The following is a 21,956-nucleotide window of genomic DNA, read 5'->3' as shown; positions in this document are numbered from 1 at the left end:
TGCTAAACATCTCCGTAACGCTATCACGCTTACCAAATAATCCTGTGACGAAACGGACCGCTCTTCTTTGGATCTTCTCTATCTCCTCTGTAAACCCGACCTGGTACGGACCCCACACTGAAGAGCTATACTCAAGTATAGGTCGAACGAGTGTTTTGTAAGCCACGTTCTTTGTTGATGGACTACATTTACTAACGAGTCTCCCAATGGATCACAACCTGGCACCCGCCTTACCAACAATTAATTTTATATGATCATTCCACTTCAAATCGTTCCGCACGCATACTCCCAGATATTTTACAGAAGTAACTGCTACCAGTGTTTGTTCCGCTATCATATAATCATACAATAAAGGATCCTTCTTTCTATGTATTCGCAATACATTACATTTGTCTATGTTAAGGGTCAGTTGCCACTCCCTGCACCAAGTGCCTATCCGCTGCAGATCTTCCTGCATTTCGCTCCAATTTTCTAATGCTGCAACTTCTCTGTATACTACAGCATCATCCGCGAAAAGCCGAATGGAACTTCTGACATTATCTACTAGGTCATATATATATATATTTTGTGAAAATCAATGGTCCCATAACACTCCTCTCTGGCACGCCAGAGGTTACTTTAACGTCTGTAAACGTCTCTCCATTGAGAACAACATGCTGCGTTCTGTTTGCTAAAAACTCTTCAATCCAACCACACAGCTGGTCTGATATTCCGTAGGCTCTTACTTTGTTTATCAGGCGACAGTGCGGAACTGTATCGAACGCCTTCCAGAAGTCAAGAAAAATGGCATCTACCTGGGAGCCTGTATCTAACATTTTCTGGGTCTCATGAACAAATAAATCCAGTTGGTCTCACACGATCGCTGTTTCCGGAATCCATGTTGATTTCTACAGAGTAGATTCTGGGTTTCCAGAAATGAAATGATATGCGAGCAAAAGACATGTTCTAAAATTCTACAACAGGTCGATGTCAGAGATATTGGCCTATCGTTTAGCAAACGTTTCAGCATATGGGCCTCCACAGCAGATTCCTTGGTCGTGCACCCATGCTGACTGCTGTTCATTGGCGACAAAAGTTGGAATTTTCAAATCAAAACCATGACTGAACTTCAACGTAATGGCAATAGTTGGTCTTACCAGGTGAGTCACGTTTTATGCTCCATCGGACAAATGGTCCTTGACGTGTACAGCCTGTAACGTCTGAAAGCAAATATCCTGCAAGCAGAAAAGAACATTATGGTATGGGGAACGTTTCTGTGGCATTCCCGGTGTTATCTCGTTATTCTGGAAGGGGCACTGCACCAACGGAAGTATGCATCTACCCTTGGGAACCATGTCCGCACCTACATCCAGGACAATGCAACGTTTCACACAGCTCGCAGTGTACGTGGGGGTTCGAAGAGCACCAGCCTTCAAACTTACCGGATTTAAATCCAATAGTGGATCTGTTGGATCACGTCTATCGGTCTGCTCGCGCCGTCGATTCTCAACAGAGAATTATCCGGTCTTAAACCCGCAGATAATTTCTGTGACGATTTGCATCGACGTGTGAAATGTACTTGTAGCAATCGACACCAGCTCTACGGAATCTATTCATCAATTAATTTCTGCGGCCTGATAAGCTATTCGTGATGGAGCATGCGAATTCTATTCCTCGGCATACTGATGCCACTACCAAAGCTAAAGCCGCTTTTACACGGTATTTGCAAGACTTTTTTGGACACTGTCACGTCGCCTAAAGGCGCTAGGGGAACACTTAGACCCTGATGTCTGTTCTGTCACTTCGTTTTGAAAAGTGTAATTTCATCTTGGATATTAATAATAGCTTCACCTGTATTTTGGTCCTTTATTACTGTACCACTACCGGTTTAGTGGCGCTACAACCACATCTTCAGGTGACATATGATTGAAACATTAGAGCGGAAAAGCTCGGAATCTTTTTTCCCAACATTCGTTGTCTGTCAAATACAAAACACTGCTAAACGACGGTATGTAGTAATTCCATGTCAATAGAAACCACTGCAGGAGATGTGGTCGTGACCAAAAAAAAGTATCTTGATGATCTCTTCATTTTCAAAAGAATCTGGTATAATCTCCCATTTGGGTCTCCGACAGGGGACTCCAAGGGAGAGGTGACCATGAGAAAAAGACTGAATAACCAATCAAAGCATAGCTCGGAGTGTAATGTCAGAAGTTTGAACGTGGTAGGCAAGCTAGAAAATCCGAAAAGGAAATGAAAAGGCTCAATCTAGATATATATTAGTCAGTGAAATGAAATGGTCAGATGAGTATAGGGTAATACCAACAGTAGAAGAAAGTGATACAAGTGCAGTAGGATTCGTTACAAATAAAAAGGTAGGACAGATTGTGTGTTACTGTGAAAACTTCAGTGCTGGAGTTATTCTCATCACAATCGACAACAAACCAACGACGACAACGATAATTCATGTATACATACCGACGTCGCAAGCTGACGATGAAGAAATAGAGAAGGTATATGTGTATTCTGAAAGTGTAATACAGTAGGAAGATGAAAATGTAATAGTCATGGAGGACTGGGATGCAGTTGTAGAGGACACGTAATGAGGGAGGAGAAAGAGTAATTTAGTTCTGTAATAAATTTCAGCTAGTAATAGCGAATGCTCTTGTCAAGAATCAAAAGAGGAGAAGGTATACTTGGAAAAGTCCGGATGATGCGGGAAGAATTCAGTTGGAGTACGTCATAATCAGGCAGAAATTCCAAAATCAGACAGTGGATTGTAAGGCGTACCCAGGAGAAAATGTAGACTCAGATCACAGTGTAGTAGTGATGAAGAGTAGGTTGAAGTTTAAGTGATTAGTCAGGAAGAATCAATATGCAAAGAAGTGGGGTGTGGAAGTACTAAGGAATGACAAGATACGCTTGAAGTACTCTAAGGATATAGATAAAGCAATTAGGAATAGCTTAATAAGTAGCACAATTGAAGAAGAATGGACATCTCTGGCAAAGGAAATCACACAAGTTGGAAAGAAAAACATAGGTAGAAATTAGGTAACTGTGAAGAAACCTTGTGTAACGGAAGAAGTACTTCAGTCGATCTGTGAAAGAATGAAGCACAAAAATTCAGGGGAATTCAGGAATACAGAAATGCAGGTCGCTGACGAAAGCAACAAACAGGAAGTGTCAGGAAGCTAATACGACACGGGTGCATGAAATATGTGAAGGTATCGGGAATTGATTGTCGGAGGGACTGACTCAGCTTATAAAGATGTTAAAACTGCCTTCGGTGAAATTAAAAGCAAGAAATTTCAGTGTTAAATGCAGAGGAGAGAGCTCATAGGTGGGAAGAGTACATTAAAGACCTCAATGGGGAGTAAGATTTGTCTGATGTGATAGAAGAAAAAGCAGGAATTGATTTAGAGGAGATAGAGGATCCAATATTAGAATCAGAATTAAGTAGAGCTTTGGAGGACTTAAATTCAAAGAATGCAGAAGGTATTGATAACATTCCATCAGAATTTCTAAAATCATTGGTGGAAGTGTCAACAAAACGACTATTCACGTCGGTGTGTAGAATGTATGAGTCTGGCGACATATCATCTGACTTTCGGGAAAACATCATCCACACAGTTACGATGACTGCAAGAGCTGATAAGTGCGAGAACTGTCGCACAATCAGCTTAACAGCTCATGCATCCAAGTTGCCGACATGAATAATGTACAGAAGAAAGAAAAAGAAAATTGAGGAGATGTTAATTGACGACTAGTTTGGCTTTAGGAAGCACCAGAGAGGCAATTCTGATGTTGCGGTTGATAATGAAAGTAGGAGGAAAGAAAAATCAAGACACGTTCATAGGATTTGTTGATGTGGAAAAGTGTACGACAATGTAAAATAGTGCAAGATGTTCGAAATTCTGAGAAAAATAGGGGTAAGCTTTAGGGAGAGACGGGTAATATACAATATATACAAGAGCCAAGAGGGAGTAATAAGAGTGGACGACCACAAACGAAGTGCTCGGATTAAAAAAGGTATAAGACAGGGATGTAATCTTTCGCCCGTATTTTTCAATCTGTACATCGAGGAAGGGATGATGGAAATAAAAGAAATGTTCAGGAGTGGAATTGAAATTCAAGGTGAAAGGATATCAGTGCTACGATTCGCAGATGACATTGCTATCTTGAGTGAAAGTGAAGAAGAATTATGTGATTTGTTGAACTGGATGAGCAGTCCGATGAGTACAGAAAATCGACTGAGAGTAAATCGAAGAAAGACGAAAGTAATAAGAAGCAGCAAAAATGAGAACAGCGTGAAACTAAACATCAGGACTGATGGTCACGAAGTAGATGAAGTTAAGGAATTCTACTTCCTAGGTAGCGAAATAAATAATGACGGACGGAGCAAGGAGGGCATCAAAAGCAGTCTAGCACTGGCAGAAAGGGCATTCCTGGCCAAGAGAATTCTACTACTATCAAACATAGGCCTTATTTTAAGGAAGGAATTATTTGAGAATATGCCTCTGAAGCAGATCATTGTGTGGTAGTGAAACACAGACTCAGGGGAATCCGGGACAGAACAGAATCGAAGCATCTGAGATATTGTGCTGGAGATGAATGTTGAAAATTAAGTGGCATGAGGAAGTAAGTGATTCGTAATTTCAGAATAAGGTCAAAAACCTGGGCCAGAATTCATCTTTCAGAGCCAACAAATCATTCCCATGTTTACAAATGATTATTGTTTCTGCAATAACCAAGATCAGATCAAATTTTGGAACTCGTAAAACGAAGTGTAGACTGCAATAAAATCATGCTTAAGCGTGGTGTTAACTCCCCACTTAGGTATATATTTCTTTGCATCTGTCACTAAACCATGTTTTAAGTTATATGTTTTGATCTGATGGCTGCAGTAGCCGAAAAGTTTTATTTAATGAAGATTTATTAACGAACTAGACTGCTGTAGTTGCGAAAGTCAACTAGGTCCGTACTGGTAGAGGTGAATGAATCTCCGCTTCATATTTCAAGATCTCAGCACAAAATTAGTTTTAAAACGAGCGCAGTTTGGTTATTATCTGACCTTAGCAATTATTCAGTAGCTAAACTGCATGCGTTTTATCTTCAGATAAGCCCTGAACAGATCTTTCCCCATTTTGAAACATTGTTTACGTGTTGAATTTCAAATACGCGCAATAGCAGATGTACTCAGATACGACACTGTTTTGATGTTACCTAGCGATAAACCATATTGCGTTCAGAATTATTAGTCAAGTTCTTGTTATACGGACAGAGACATTCACAATATCATGGCAAGTCATATCACCCAATAGAGAAACGTTCACCCAAGCAACCCTATACCTCGCCAAGTGTAGGCGGCGTATGAGGCATTATTGTTAGATACAAAGGAAATGTATGATTCCACTGGTTATTACTAGTGTAAGAATAAAGATTAAAGTTATTCTAAGGGGCTCAGAACAAATTACCCGTCTAGTATGCTAACTGCTACAGTGGTTTGGGGTACACTTTAAATTTCAGATATGCTATGATCCGCTGTATAATTCAGATGACCTCCCCCCATGAACCATGGACCTTGCCGTTGGTGGGGAGGCTTGCGTGCCTCAGCGATACAGATGGCAGTACCGTAGGTGCAACCACAACGAAGGGGTATCTGGTGAGAGGCCAGACAAACGTGTGGTTCCTGAAGAGGGGCAGCAGCCTTTTCAGTAGTTTCAGGGGCAACAGTCTGGATGATTGACTGATCTGGCCTTGTAACACTAACCAAATCGGCCTTGCTGTTGTGGTACTGCGAACGGCTGAAAGCAAGGGGAAACTACAGCCGTAATTTTTCCTGAGGGCATGCAGCATTACTGTATGGTTAAATGATGATGGCGTCCTCTTGGGTAAAATATTCCGGAGGTAAAATAGTCCCCCATTCGGATCTCCGGGCGGGGACTACTCAAGAGGACGTCATTATCAGGAGAAGGAAAACTAGCATTCTACGGATCGGAGCGTGGAATGTCAGATCCCTTAATCGGGCAGGTAGGTTAGAAAATTTAAAAAGGAACATGGATAGGTTAAAGTTAGATATAGTGGGAATTAGTGAAGTTCGGTGGCAGGAGGAACAAGACTTTTGGTCAGGTGAATACAGGTTTATAAATACAAAATGCAGGAGTAGACTTAATAACGAATAAAAATAGGAGTGCGGGTAAGCTACTACAAACAGCATAGTGAACGTATTATAGTGGCCAAGATACACACGAAGCCCATGTCTACTACCGTAGCACAAGTTTATATGCCAACTAGCTCTGCAGATGACGAAGAAATTGAAGAAATGTATGATGAGATAAAAGAAATTATTCAGGCAGTGAAGGGAGACGAAAACTTAATAGTCATGGGTGACTGGAATCCGACAGTAGGAAAAGGGAGAGAAGGGAACATAGTAGGTTAATTTGGATTGGGGCTAAGAAATGAAAGAGGAAGCTGTCTGGTAGAATTTTGCACAGAGCATAACTTAATCATAGCTAACACTTAGTTCAAGAATCATAAAAGAAGGTTGTATACATGGAAGAATCCTGGAAATACTAAAAGGTATCACATAGATTATATAATGGTAAGAAAGAGATTTAGGAACCAGGTTTTAAATTGTAGGACATTTCCAGGGGCAGATGTGGACTCTGACCACAATCAATTGGTTATGAACTGTAGATAAAAACTGAAGAAATTGCAAAAAGGTGGGAATTTAAGGAGATGGGACCTGGATAAACTGACTAAACCAGAGGTGGTACAGAGTTTCAGGTACAGCATAAGGGAACAATTGACAGGAATGAGGGAAACAAATACAGTAGAAGAACAATGGGTAGCTCTGAGGCATGAAGCAGTGAAGGCAGCAGAGGATCAAGTAGGTAAAAAGACGAGGCCTAGTAGAAATCCTTGGGTAACAGAAGAAATATTGAATTTAATTGATGAAAGGAGAAAATATAAAAATGCAGTAAATGAAGCAGGCAAAAATGAATACAAACGTCTCAAAAATGAGATCGACAGGAAGTGCAAAATGGCTAAGCAGGCATGGCTAGTGGACAAATATAAGGATGTAGAGGCTTATCTCACTAGGGGTAAGATAGATACAGCCTACAGGAAAATTAAAGAGACCTTTGGAGAAAAGAGAGCCACTTGTATGAATATCAAGAGCTCAGATGGAAACCCAGTTCTAAGCAAAGAGGGGAAAGCAGAAAGTTGGAAGAAGTATATAGAGGGTCTATACAAGGGCGATGTACTTGAGGACAATATTATGGAAATAGCAGAGGATGTAGATGAAGATGAAATGGGACATACGATACTGCGTGAAGAGTTTGACAGAGCACTGAAAGACCTGAGTCGAAACAACGCCCCGGCAGTAGATAACATTCCATTAGAACTACTGACGGCCTTGGGAGAGCCAGTCCTGACAAAACTCTACCATCTGGTGAGCAAGATGTATGAGACAGGCGAAATACCCTCAGACTTCAAGAAGAATATAATAATTCCCATCCCAAAGAAAACAGGTGTTGACAGATGTAAAAATTACCGAAATATGAGTTTAATAAGCCACAGCTGCAAAATACTAACGCGAATTATTTACAGACGAACGGGAAAACTGGTAGAAGCCGACCTCGGGGAAGATCAGTTTGGATTCCGTAGAAATGTCGGAACACGTGAGGCAATACTGACCAACGACTTACCTTAGAAGAAAGATTAAGGAAAGGCAAACCTACGTTTCTAGCATTTGTAGACATAGAGCAGAAACCAGATGGTATATTGAGCAAGCAGTAAAGGAAACAAAAGAAAAGTTCGTAGTAGGCATTAAAAACGATGGAGAAGAAATAAAAACTTTGAGGTTCACCGATGACATTGTAATTCTGTCAGAGACAGCAAAGGACTTGGACGAGCAGGTGAACGGAATGGACAGTGTCTTGAGATAATGGAATGTAGTCGAATTAAGTCGGGTGATGCTGAGGGAATTAGATTAGGAAATGAGACACTTAAAGTAGTAAAGGAGTTTTGCTATTTGGGGAGTAAAATAACTGATGATGGTCGAAGCAGAGAGGATATAAAATGTAGACTGGCAATGGCAAGGGAAGCGTTTCTGAAGAAGAGAAATTTGTTAACATCGAGTATAGATTTAAGTGTCAGGAAGTCGTTTCTGAAAGTATTTGTATGGAGTGTAGCCTTGTATGGAAGTGAAACATGGACAATAAATAGTTTGGACAAGAAGAGAATGGAAGCAGAAATGTGGTGCTACAGAAAAATGTTGAATATTAGGTAGGTAGATCACGTAACTAATGAGGAGGTATTGAATAGGGTTGGGCAGAAGAGAAGTTTGTGGCACAACTTGACTAGAAGAAGTGATCGATTAGTAGGACATGTCCTGAGGCATCAAGGGATCACAAATTTAGCATTGGAGGGCAGCGTGGAGGGTAAAAATCGTAGAGGCAGACCAAGAGATGAATACACTAAGCAGATTCAGAAGCATGTATGTTGCAGTAGGTACTGGGAGATGAAGGAGCTTGCACAGGATAGATTGGCATTGAGAGCTGCATCAAACCAGCCTCAGGACTGAAGACCACAACAACAACAACAATTCAGCTGAATTGTTGAGGGAGAAAGGGAAGGACAGGGTACGCCATCGCAAATAGCACACACACAGTGAACTGCAGCGTCTAAACGTGATTTTAGGTTTAGAATAGCTTTATGATTACGTCGCTGGTAAAAGAATTTCTGATATTCAACTAGCTTCACAACCAACTTCCCATGCATGAGCTTCAGCCACGAGTGCTTCAAAAATCATCGGCGAAGCATCTCTGTGGGCATGTGTGATAAGGAGAACTCCAAACCGCACCGTATGAGATTTCGTTACTCTTCGTGATGCCACAAACGCTACAGCGTATGATTCGTTAACACTTAACTGTCTTAATGGCTTCAGTGACACTGTTGTTACAGGTTCATCGACTTTTATGCATATTTTAAACAAGCTGTAATTATGTTTTTCTAAAAATTCTGTTAACGAAGTACATACAAACGTTCACTGAAATTGGTCAAGAGATGGGATATGTTTATTTGATAACTTTGCAATACTACTTAAGAATATAATTTATATTTGAATGTATCCTCGGACTGATTTGTTGCGGCCCGCCATGAATTCCTTCATACGTGCATACCAATTATAAAAAAAAAATCATTTAACGCCCTTTTTCGCATTGGTAATCGCATCGAGAAGGATTTTGAACAGTGTTTTGTCTCCTGAAACCATCCCTCATATAGTTTCTTCTTCTTTTTCTTCTGCTGCTGACTATGGTTGCCCCTGTGTCTGCCTCATTCCGTGGATGTACTTGACCGATTGCTGTCCCGTCTCTTTGGTGGTCGTCCTGTTAGTCGTTTTCCTTGCGGTCGTCCATGTTTACAAATTTTGCCTTGTGTTGAAGGGCCCGTCCTTTCCACATGATACTTTCGATTTCTGTTTCTCGTCTTGATGAGCTAATTTATATTCTGTATTTCACACTGTTTCCTTATCGACACATTTGTTCTTTTGTCCAACATGGTTACTCCTTGGATCTGACTTAGTACCTTCATTTCCACCACCACATACTACGCTAGTTTTTGCTGCATATGTCAAAACAGGATGAGCGGTTGTTTTATACGTTTTTATTTTTCCCTCGGTTGTCATAAATTTGTTGCTCCATACCGTATGTTGCAGGCGTCCGGCTACGCTTACTGCCTTTGTTACTTCATTTTTCTCTTACATGGTTAAGTCTTTATAGTTAGTGGTAACAGTCCCTAGATAATTAAAGCTCTTCACTTGTTCAACTGATACGCCACCTACTTTTAATTTACATCAAACAGGTGATTCTGATGTTACCATACTCTAAATTTTTTAGATGAGGTTTCAATGTTATATTGCTTAGCTGCTTTATTAAACTAGTGAAGTAAAATTTGTAAATTACCCTCATTATTTGCTGTGGGGGCATCATCAGCATAACATATAATAATTACCTCTTTATTTCCTGTTTTATAGGCTATTTTCCTTCTTATGTCATCAATTATGTGCTCCATTACTAAGTTGGACAAGAGTGGTCTTAATGAGCCTCCTTGTCTAATTCGTTTATCATTTCGTTTTGTTACCTGTATGTAAATCTTCTCTTGTCGATTAAAGTGTGATTTATATCCTTTTTGCAAATCTTGTCAAAGGCTTATGACACGTCAAGAAAGCACATTTAGGCTGGGTCATTAAATTTCTTGGATTTCTTCACAGTCTGTCCTAAAGTGAAAAAAGCATCTATTATGATTCTCTTTTTCCTGAATCCTTGCTGTTCTGCTATTTCTATATAACTATGCACTCTGTCTGTAATTAATGATGTTAACAGTTTTAAGGTTGTATCACGGACCATAATTTCGCCGTAATTGTCTACTAGTTTCTTATCTCCTTTCTTGCACACTGCAATTGTAGTACTTTCTCTCTCTTGGTATCCTGCCATCCTTCATGACATTATCAAACAAAATCTGAAGCTGTTGATATAAAATAACGTAATTTAAACTAATTTTCCCACTGTACTTTGCATACATTATGTTCATTAATATCCTTCTTTTACCCGGGGGCATCCAGCATAATTTCTTTTGTGATCCACAAAGGTCTCATTCCATACCTTTGTGTATCGCTCCCACAAATCCTGTTTTATTTCCGAATATCCGCGTTCATCCTTCTATGAATAGTCTTGTACTCCGTATAACCGTCTTTACTTTAACTCGCTTTCTATTTCAGGAATGCTTTCTTCTTCTGAGTAGTAAATTCTTTAACGTCTTGGTTAAGCCATGGTATTTTGTATGTTGTGCTGCCTACTGTCACATTCGCCCTTTACATACCTAAAGCTTCTCATGTTACCTCTAGTACATTCGATCCGATAGTAGTCCATCTAGCTTCCACATATGGTTCGTTTATACATGGCTTATTAAGGATTGTTTGCTGTAGTCTAGGTTATGATATAATCAATAACCGCGCACTGAACTCTTCTGTAACTCCAGGTGCATTTATGCTACAGCTTATGGTCAAAGTATGTGTTATTAATTCATAAGTCGGTCAATGGACCGTAATGAATTAGATCTTCGCACTTCCATTTATTTCTGTTTCATTAAATCTTTGTTTAATGCCTGGAATAATCGAGTCGCCAACACGTCTACAGAGATCCCCCATGAGTAATATTTTTCCTATTTTGAGAGTAGTGTCAACTGCAGCTTGACGATTATTATAAAAGATTTCTCTTTATGGTCTACTTCTTGCCACATCAGGTGCGTGTACAGAAAGTATGTATACTTCAGATTGATAATTGATAGTTTCCTCCTCTATCTGAGTTTCGACGTTTTGAATAACACTGTACTTTTGCATATGACAATGGTCGTAGGAAGGACAGTATGATCTAAGAGAAAAGTCAAAACAACTTTTGGTGGAGTTAAAAGTAAATACGGCAACAACAAGGGTGAAATGAAAATTCTATTGACAAACGGTGAGGAGAGAGTATATATATGGAAGTAGTGTATTGAACGCCTCTTCGAGAGGGAGACTGGTCTCAAAACATGATAGAAAAATGGAACTCTAAGGGGAAGTCACAGGGGATCCAGTATTAGTGTCGGAATTTAACCAAGTTTTTGAAGACTTGCGAGCAAATAAGGCATAAGGATTAGATCATTGACGCAAGCCGCAAACAAACAAGCACTCGAACTGGTGTGTAGAATCAATGACACAGGAGGCATATCATCGGGCTTTTGTAAAAATATCATCCACACAACAGGACAGCAAGTATGAAAACGAATACGCAGTCAGTTTAACGGCTCTCCCATCCAAGATGCTGAAAAGAATAATATGCGGAAAAATGGAAAAGATAACTTAGAATTGGCTGTACGATGATTTGTTTGGCTTTAGGAGTGGTAAAGGCACCAGAGAGGTATCTCTGACGTTGTGCCTGATAATGGAGGCAAGATTTAAGAAAAATCAAGCCATCTACAAACGTTTTGTCGACATTGAAAAAGTGTTCGACATCGGAAGTGGTGCAAAATGTTCAAATATCAGCGAAAAATCGCAATAAGCTACGTGAAAGTATTACAATATACGATATGTACGAGTATCAACAGAAAAAAAAAGAATGGAAGACCAAGAACGAAGTGCACGGATTAAAAAGGATATAAGGTAGAGATGAAATCATTCGCGCCTAATGTTCAATCTTTTTGTCGAAGAACCAATTACGAAAACAAAAGAAAGTTTCAAAATTGGGATGAAAATTCGGGATGAAAGAGTATCGCTTGTGGTACTGACGTCCTCAGTGAAACTAAGGAAGAATGCAAGACCTTTCGAATGAAATGAAAATTCTAATGAGCGCACGCTATTGATTGAAGGTGAACAGAATGCAAAGGCAAGTAATGAGGATAGTGTAAGTGAGATTAGTGATAAAAGTATAAAAACTGATGACCTCAATTAACACTTGACGGACGAGGCGAGAACAACACTATAAGCAGTCCAGCATGGGCAAAAAGTGAATTCCCGGCCGAAAGACGTCTACTAGTACCAAACATAGGCGTTATTTCAAGATGGTTCTCAGAACGTATGTTTATAGCACAGCGTTGAATGGTAGTGAATCATGGACTATGGGCAAACTGGAACAGAAGAGAATCGAAGCGTAGGAGATGTTGGACTGCAGAAGAATACTGAAAATCAGGTGGACTGAAGGAATGAGGAGGTGCTCGGCAAAATAATTGAAGAAAGGTACATTTGGAAATCGCTGAAAAAATTAAGGGACAGGATTATACGACGTTAGGGCATCAGGATATAGCTAGAGGTAGATACGGAGGGTAAAATCTGCAGCGAAATACTGAGGCTGGAATACATGCGACAAAAAATAGTTCAGGGTGTAGGACGCAATTGCTACCAACAGATGAAAAGGTTGGCACAGGAATTCGTGGCCGGCTGCATCCAACCACGACCACACAATCCGATAGTTTGATCAGCATCTCATCTCCTTTCCATTCAGTTTGCTAGATGAAAGTTCACCTTAGCTCAGCTCCTATTATTTTTTTTTACTTGTATCAGCTACCTTCAATGCTTCGATACGCTTAACGCCCCGATGATTTTCTTGCCCTCGTCATGCATCTAGTTGTATCGTCTGAAATACCCAATTAACAAAAAAGGATTAACATTTCAAAAGTAATGTATACTGCACATGGGTGATCATTACGGGTGCGTGAGCAATTTGAAATTCATGTCGGTTGTGAGCGAGACTTTCAGCGTGCCTGTCGCATACGTGTTTTCTGATTAGTATGGCTGTCTATTGAATAATTCGATTTTAAAAGAGGAGATGAAAGTAGGTCAGGTCGGATTACATGCATTGACCGGGGTTCCTACAGCAAAATCGAATAACGTCTTTGAAGGAACCAAGCGGAAATTTACGACGCTGTGAGAGACGTGTGTGGGAATAGTGTAGTGGATCGTAGCACAATATCACGATGGTCTGTCCGTTTACATGAAAGTCGGGTAAGCACAGATGACACCCTAAAAGTTGAAGGCCATCACGTGCAACAGACTACACGTCTCAGTTTACTGTTAATGACATTTTGAGAGAAAAGAAATGAATAAACTACATTTGAGGCCAGAATGTCCGTCACTTCAGTTTGAAGACTCATAAGTGAAAAAGTAAAGACGACGGAAGTTGCTACCAACAGACTACACGCCTCAGTTTACTGTTAATGACATTCTGAGCGAGAAAGAAATGTGAAGAAACTGCATTTGAGGCCAGAATGTCTGTCACTTCAGTTTGAAGACTCATAAGTCAAAAAGTAAAGACGACGAAAATTGCTACCAAAAAATATGGTTCAAATGGATCTGAGCACTATGGGATTTAACTTCTGAGGTCATCAATCCCCTAGAACGTAGATCTACTTAAACATAACTAACCTAAGGACATTCATTACACACATCCATGCCCGAGGCAGGATTCGTACTTGCGACAGTAGCGGTCGCGCGGTTCCAGACTGGAGCGCCTATAACCGCTCGGCCACCCTGGCCGGAGCCGGCCGGTGTGGCCAAGCGGTTCTAGGCGCTTCAGTCTGGAACCGTGCGACCACTACGGTCGCAGGTTCGAATCCTGCCTCGGGCCTGGATGTGTGTGATGTTCTTAGGTTAGTTAGGTTTAAGTAGTTCTAAGTTCTAGGGGACTGATGACCTCAGATGTTAAGTCCCATAGTGCTCAGAGCCATTTGAACCATTTGAACCACCCTGGCCGGCAAAGCTGCTGACAGATGGGTTCATTATGATCTCGGTGAAGAGCAGAAAGCAGGTAGCAAAAAAAAAATCACAGTGGAATTGTTTGGTTATCGAACTGAAGAACAGTTTCTGGAAAGGATCGCTGCACTTAATAAAACCAGGATACAAGATTTTAAGCCGGAACTGAAGTCTCAGTCATCAGAGTAGAAAAGTTCCGACTCTCCACGCCCAAAAACGTTCTGCCGGCAACACTCGAAGGGGAAACTTATACCGATCTTTGTATATGACATGAAAGAAGTCATAGCTATAAACTGAATGCCCGACTGGCCGTATGTAAGTGCCTCGTGGTACGATCTGTTTCTTCAAAATGTTTTGCACCCAAAAATTTGTCATAGAAGGCCTGATATGCACACAGTTGGTGTCCTCATTTTGCACGATAATGCAAGGCCGCCTATGTCCTACCAGTGAGAGAAAAGCTCGACATTCCCATCCACCAAACAGTCCTAATGTGAGTCCATTGGAAATCAGTTAGAATATAACACATTTTCCAGAGATCGAGAAGCTCATGTCCACGAAACAGCATGGTTTTAGACAGCATCGTTAGTGCAGAGCCCAGCTTGCACTTTTCTCATATGATATTCTGCGAAATATAGATGAAGGGCATTGCATATTTTTTGGTTTCCGGAAAGCATTTCACATGGTACCCACTGCAGTCCGTTAACAAAGGTACGAAGATGTGGAACAGATTCTCAGCAATGTGAGTGGTTCGACGAATTCGTAAGTTGTTGAACCCAGTATGCTGTCTTCGAAGCCAAGTGTTGGAAACGGGCCGGCCGCGGTGGTCTAGCGGTTCTAGGCGCGCAGTCCGGAACCGCGCGACTGCTACGGTCGCAGGTTCGAATCCTGCCTCGGGCATGGATGTGTGTGGTGTCCTTAGGTTAGTTAGGTTTAAGTAGTTCTAAGTTCTAGGGGACTGATGACCACAGATGTTAAGTCCCATAGTGCTCAGAACCATTTGAACCATTTTTGTTGGAAACGGAAATGCCGTGTGGCTAGGGCCCGCCGTCGAGTAGACCGTTCGCCTGGTGCAAGTCTTTCAGGTTGACGCGACTTCGGCGACTTGCGTATCGATTGGGATGAAATGATGGTGATAAGGACAACACAACACCCAGTCCCTGATCGGAGAAAATCTCTGACCCAGCCGGGAATCGAACCCGGGCCGTTAGGTATGACATTCCGACGCGCTGACCGCGCAGCTAACAGGGGCGGACGCCAAGTGTTCATCAGAAACAACGGTATCTTGGGGAATGCTGCTTGTAAGGGTGATAGGATCGCATTTGTTCTCTGTATACTTAAATGATTTGGCAGACAGAATGGGCAGCGATCTGTTGTTGTTTGCTGATGACGCTGCAATATACGGTAAGATGTCGAAGTTAGAATGACTTTCGAAGACAAAAAAATGACATAGACAAAATTTTTAGTTGGTGTGATGAATGGCAACAAGTGCAGAGAAATGTAAGTTAGCGCGGACGAGTAGGAAAAACAAACCAGCATGTTCGAATACAGAGTTAGAAGAGTCCTGCTTGACACAATCACGTAGTTTAAATATCTGTGTGTAACGAATCAAACGATGTGAAATGGAACGAGCCTGTAAGGACTGTGGTAGGGAGGGAAATGGTCGACTTTGGTTTATTGGGACAATTTTAGGAAAGCGTGGTTCATTTGTAAGGGAGACCGCAGATATGACACTTGTGCGACCTATTCTTGAGTGTTTGGATCCGTAGATCGCACTAATGGAAGACATCAAGCAATTCAAAGGCGGGCTACAAAATTTTGTTATTTATAGGTTCGAGAAACACGCAAGTGTTCAGAGGTGCTTGGGGAATTGAAATGTGAATCCCTAGAGGGAAAGCGACGTTCTTTCCGAGGAACACCACTGAGAAAAGGACCACGAAGATAAGATACGAGAAATTAGGGCACATATGGAGGCATACAGATAGTTGTTTTTTCCTCGCTCTATTTGCGAGTAGGACAGGAAAGGAAATGACAAATAGTGATACAGGGATTCCTCAGCCACGTGCCTTACAGTAGCTTGCGGAATATCTATCTGGATGTAGATGTTTCCCAAATGGAAGGAACAACTCCGTGTAAAACGATTTCACGCAAGTGCTGAAGCTCCAGTGAGGTGACTCGCGTAATCACACAGCTCTAAAATGAAGGTGCCCTATACGGAATACAGAAGTTGCCGAAATGCTGGGAAGGTGTCATAAGAAACACTGTAGATCATGTTGAAGGCATGTAAGGGTGTCTTGTAAATTAATTTTTTTTAATGTATCTTACCGTGTGCAGATCCTTTGAAATGACCCTCATATTGAATAGTGTCTTTACTACCCGTCTGTTATGCTTCCAGTGCCTTCATCTTTCCACAATATGGATGTTCACATTACATCGTCTTTTTCGTATTTAATGCTTGTCAAGGCAACACAAGGAAGTGAATAGCTCCAGTCAGTTTAGAACAAGCGTATAATTACAGCAACAGTCAAAATACACATTCGTACATCAAGACGAGCTACTTCATCCCACTACGTCCTTGTGCTATCTCACCCCCATCTGCTTTTCACGCTCTACTGCTTCCTCGTATGCGCGAAACTAGAGGAATATTTGTCTTTGACTAGGATCGACGCCAGCAGTGTCAAGAGCTGGGAAAACTATTGCTTCGGCAACCCGTACTTTCCAGTTCCTCTTTTTTTTCCCCCTGTGGGTCTGATTATAAATCTATGATGCAAGTGTAACACGGCGTGTAGGACCAGTCGGGACCCTGTGCGGTGAAGCGTTGAGCTGGAGGGCGCGCGGACGGCCGAGCTCCAGCTCCAGAGCTGGAGGGCGGAGTTGTAGCCTGGAGAGGCGCCAGCGGACTCCGGCCAACTTGCGGCGCAGCAAACAATGAGGCGTCCCTCCCTCCGGCCGCCGCTGCCTTTTTAATTTGCTCTCCATTTCGCAGAAATAGCGCTCTAGTTGGGCAGCAGAGATAGACCGGCCCCAAATAATCCTTCGCAGTTCTCAATGGACCCCAGCCCGCATGAGTTGCTCCCGTGGCGCTTTTTCTGGGCCTCGGACGCCCTCGACGAAAGCGGTAGTTGCTGAATATTATCTTCTTACGCTAGTTCTGCAGATTAAGAATTCGTGCTCGCAGTACAGTTGTATGATGAGAGAAGATCCACCGTGCAATTATACCAGATTAGAGCTTGAAGCACACAAAAACTATCAACGGAAAAGAAGAGATATACATATACTGAGGTGACAAGAGTCGTGGGACAGCGATATGCACACACACAGACGGCGAAAGTATCGCGTTGACGAGATATAAAAGGGCGTTGTACTGGTGGACTTGTCATTTGTATTCGGGTGAAAACGGTTCCGACGTGATCATGACCGCACGGCGGGAGTTAACAGACTTTGAACTCGGAATGGTAATTAGAGCTAGACACGTGGGACATTCCATTTCGGAAATGGTTATCGGAATCAATATTCCGCGAACAACAGTGTCAGTAGTCTCCCAAGAATAGCAAATTTATTGCATTAACTCTCACCATTGACACCCACGGGCGACGGCCTTCAGTTAACGACCGAGAGCAGCGGTGTTTGAATGGAGTTGCCAGTGCTCATAGACAAGCAAAACTGTGTGAAATAACCACTTAAATCAATGTGGGAACATATCCATTAGGATAGTGCGGCAAAATATGGCGTTAATGGGCTACGGCAGCAGACCAACGACGCGAATGCCTTTGCTAACAGCACGACAGGGCTTTTAGCAAAATATGGAGTTTCAGTCTTCGATCGCTATTCTTTATTTTCAATTACCGGTTTCGGGCTAGCTGCCCATCTTCAGATCATATGTTGTAGTTACAGAGTAACTTGTCCGTACAGAACACACTGTTCACTGTCATAAGTAAAGTAAATTTACTTTACTTATGACAGTGAACAGTGTGTTCTGTACGGACAAGTTACTCTGTAACTACAACATATGATCTGAAGATGGGCAGCTAGCCCGAAACCGGTAATTGAAAATAAAGAATAGCGATCGAAGACTGAAACTCCATATTTTACTTATTGAACGATCGCGGAATTCCCAGTGAGACAACTATGTCTAGTTTTGAGAGCCTTTAGCACTATTCCTGGGCTCGTGACTATATCGGTTTGACACTAGACGTCTGGAAAACAGTGGCCTGTCAGATGAGTCCCGATTTCATTCGGTAAGAGCTGATGGTAGGGTACGAATGTGGTGCATACCCCACTAAGCCATGGGACCAACTTATCAACAAGGCGCTGTGCAAGCTGGTGGCGGCTACATAATGATCTGGTCAGGATTCTGGGTCGTGGTTCAAAATGCCTCTGAGCACTATGGGACTTAACTTCTGAGGTCATCAGTACCCTAGAACTTAGAACTACTTAAACCTAACTAACCGAAGGACATCACACACATCCATGCCCGAGGCAGGATTCGAACCTGCGACCGTAGCGGTCGCGCAGTTCCAGACTGTAGCGCCTAGAACCGCTCGGCCACTCCGGCCGGCTCTGGGTCGTGTGGTCCAACTAAATCTGTCATTGATTGAAATAGTTATGATGCTTTACTTCGAGACAATTTGCGCCATTCAAAGATTTCACGTTCCCAAACAACGATAGAATTTTATGAGGGACAATGCTTACGTCATCGTACCAAAATTGTTCGTGACTGGTTGAAGAACATTCTGCACAATTCGAGCCAATCACTTGGCCACCCAGAATTATAAAATCGAGAGAACAGTTCGTGGGAAAAATCCTGCACATGTAACATTTTCGCAATTATGGACGGCTATAAAGGCAGCATGTCTCATTATTTCTGCAGGTACTTCGAACGACTTGTTGAGTCCATGCCATGTCAAGCTGCTGCAATACGCAGGGCAAATAAGGTCCGGCACGACATTAGGAAGTATTCCATAAGTTTTGCCACCTCAGTTTAATCAACTCTATGTAATTCTCTTCAAATGGTTCAAATGGCTATACGCACTATGGGACGTAATATCTGAGATCATCAGTCCCCTAGACTTAGAACTACTTAAACCTAACTAACCTAAGGACATCACACATGCCCGAGGCAGGATTCGAACCTGCGACCATAGCAGCAACACGGTCCCGGACTGAAGCGCCTAGAACCGCTCGGACACAGCTGCCGGCTGTAATTCTCTCTGAAGGACATTGAAGGGGATACGCCTCATTGTACGAAATAGAGGGTGTAACGAAAGATATGGCGAAACTGTCACGAAATATGAAAGTTCAAGGCAGATTAAAACAGCGCTTCAGACCAAGCCTCAAATTCGGGATCTCTGCCCTTCGCGGGCAAGTGATTTGCACGACTCACGACCCCCTTTCACACCCTTACTTCCGCCAGTTCATCTCCTGCCTTACAGACTTCCAGAAAACACTCCTCACACACACAAAGGAATAAAATATGTTATATGGCCATGGATCTGGGAACGCTTTATTTTCACGTTATACCTTATTTCCTACTTCTCTTTATAATCACGCTTATCGTGGGCCGGTCTCTGTGGCGCTTCACTCCGGAACCGCGCTGCTGCTACGGTCGCAGCTTCGAATCCTGCCTCTGGTATGGCAGTGTGTGATGTTCTTAGGTTGGTTAGGTTTAAGTAGTATGTCAAGGGGACTGATGATATCAGATGTTAAGTTCCATAGTGCTTAGAGCCATTTGAACTATTTGCTTACAGTGAGAAATAGAGAGCAACAGACCGTTTCTGAATTACATGAGACGTTTTCTTATATGCAATGTTGAGACTCACCTCCTTAATTATATTTGGTTAGAATTTACAGCAGGTTGTCAGTCTTAGGCTCGCGGCTAATGTGCTAATTCAACGAAGGTAATGTTGACATGCGATTAACGTCGTTGATCTACTAGCGTCAAGCACGCATCTCAGCTGTTCAGTGTTAATCACGAACATTGTTTACCATACAGTGCAATGGAAGTATACTCAGATGCCACGGTGGTAGATGCCCATTTAATTATAGATAAGTGTAGTACATGTTCTGACGGACATGTCCAACAGATCAGACATCTCTTGCAATGGCATCTGCGACATATAATAACTGGAGGAATAGAAACGAAATTTGATGGGAAAGAGATAGGAAGTAAATAGTTACTTCTAGCTGCACAGCGAATAGCGGCAGTGCAACGGCAAGAGCTGAAATTTATTTCGGACCGGGACGTGAAACCAGATGCTCCTCTTCTCTAAAACGGTTGCCTAAAGCGCCCATCTGGACATGCTTTCTGTCAGACCCAAACTCCGACTTCCTGCCCGCCGTACACCCCGCCCCCCTCCCTCCCTCTGATTGCCGTACTATTTCCTAGCCTTGGTTATGCATACACACGGAAGCTTTTTCATCATACAGATTTCGCGCCCATACATTTATAGGTAAGAGTGGCGATACGATCTAGACGAATATCGTATGGATACGATGCTGTACCTGAAATCCTACGGGAGCTTGAAAACTGTGAGTAGAGGTTAACGGGCGGGAGTGATTGCAGTGCGACGACCGAGAAGTTGGGGATTTGGATTTGAAGAAAAGCGCGTCCAGATGGCCGATGCTGTTAAGTCAGCCAGTGTAGAGGAGCGGAGCATCTGGGTTCGAGTCACATTCCAGCACAAATTTCCATCTCTCACCGTCGCTATCCCGCAATATTGTTCAAATGGTTCAAATGGCTCTGAGCACTATGGGACTTAACATCTATGGTCATCAGTCCCCTAGAACTTAGAACTACTTAAACCTAACTAACCTAAGGACAGCACACAACACCCACCCATCACGAGGCAGAGAAAATCCCTGACCCCCCCCCGCAATATCGTATGCCGCTGGAAGTCGCTATATCCTTCCTACCTCTTCCTCATGCCGTTTTACTAGCATTAATCCTTTCAACACAGTTATTTATGTAGAAGGTCCTGCGCTGTATGAATTAACAGGTGGCAACGGCCGTGGCGCTCACCGTTTGCATCGGGAGACATTTCCAGGGCGAAGGCGCCCCTACAGGATGCCGTTTGAAACAGTCGATCGTCCTGTTAGGGAGCGTTTGACGTTTAAGTGCATTACTTGCAAATTGGGGAGAGGAACTTCTTCGTGCGAGGGACGACAATCCTGATGTCAGTTAGCGTGGAAAGAAAGTCTCCTTGTCGAGATTCCTGAAGAGCGTTCGACTGTTTCCAGCACCACATCTTCATCGAAAGATGTAATATGGGCAGGTATACCCTCTCCTGCGCAGCACACTGATCCGTTTCCGCGATCTGAAGACAGTAATTGCCAAAATTTGCATACCAGAAGGGCGTCTTGCTCCGACTCATTAACACTTTAACGTTTGCTGCGTACATTGCGACCTATACATTTCGAAAGCAATTGCAGATCTTATCATTTATTTAACAGCGTCGTTCTATTGTCCGCCAGTGGTGCTGTCGGCGGCCGCCGCTGTGTCGGACGATCCCTGTGAATCTCGAAAAGCCACCTAACGCGAACTTTCATCATGCTCCAGTTGGAGCTGGGAAGTGAACTGACTAGTTCTCACACCGAATTCTGCGAGCAGAACTCGAAGAAGTTCTGACACTAGCAGAGGACGACGAGCCACCCTAGTTGCTGCTCTCTTGCTTCATAACAGTCACCCCTTCTTGCG

The 21,956-nt window shown here is 42.5% G+C and overlaps 1 protein-coding gene across 1 annotated transcript in view; it reads left to right on the top strand.

Moving 5' to 3' along the window:
* The window catches only part of LOC126188129 (glutamate receptor 1-like), a 559,761-nt gene that overhangs the window by 103,470 nt on the left and 434,335 nt on the right, over positions 1-21,956 (top strand). The window lies entirely within an intron of this gene.

Source organism: Schistocerca cancellata, chromosome 5 (assembly GCF_023864275.1).
Source record: "Schistocerca cancellata isolate TAMUIC-IGC-003103 chromosome 5, iqSchCanc2.1, whole genome shotgun sequence".
Classification (NCBI taxonomy): domain Eukaryota; kingdom Metazoa; phylum Arthropoda; class Insecta; order Orthoptera; family Acrididae; genus Schistocerca; species Schistocerca cancellata.
The sequence above is the reverse complement of the archived record's forward strand: the minus strand, read 5'-3'. Positions and strand labels throughout refer to the sequence as shown.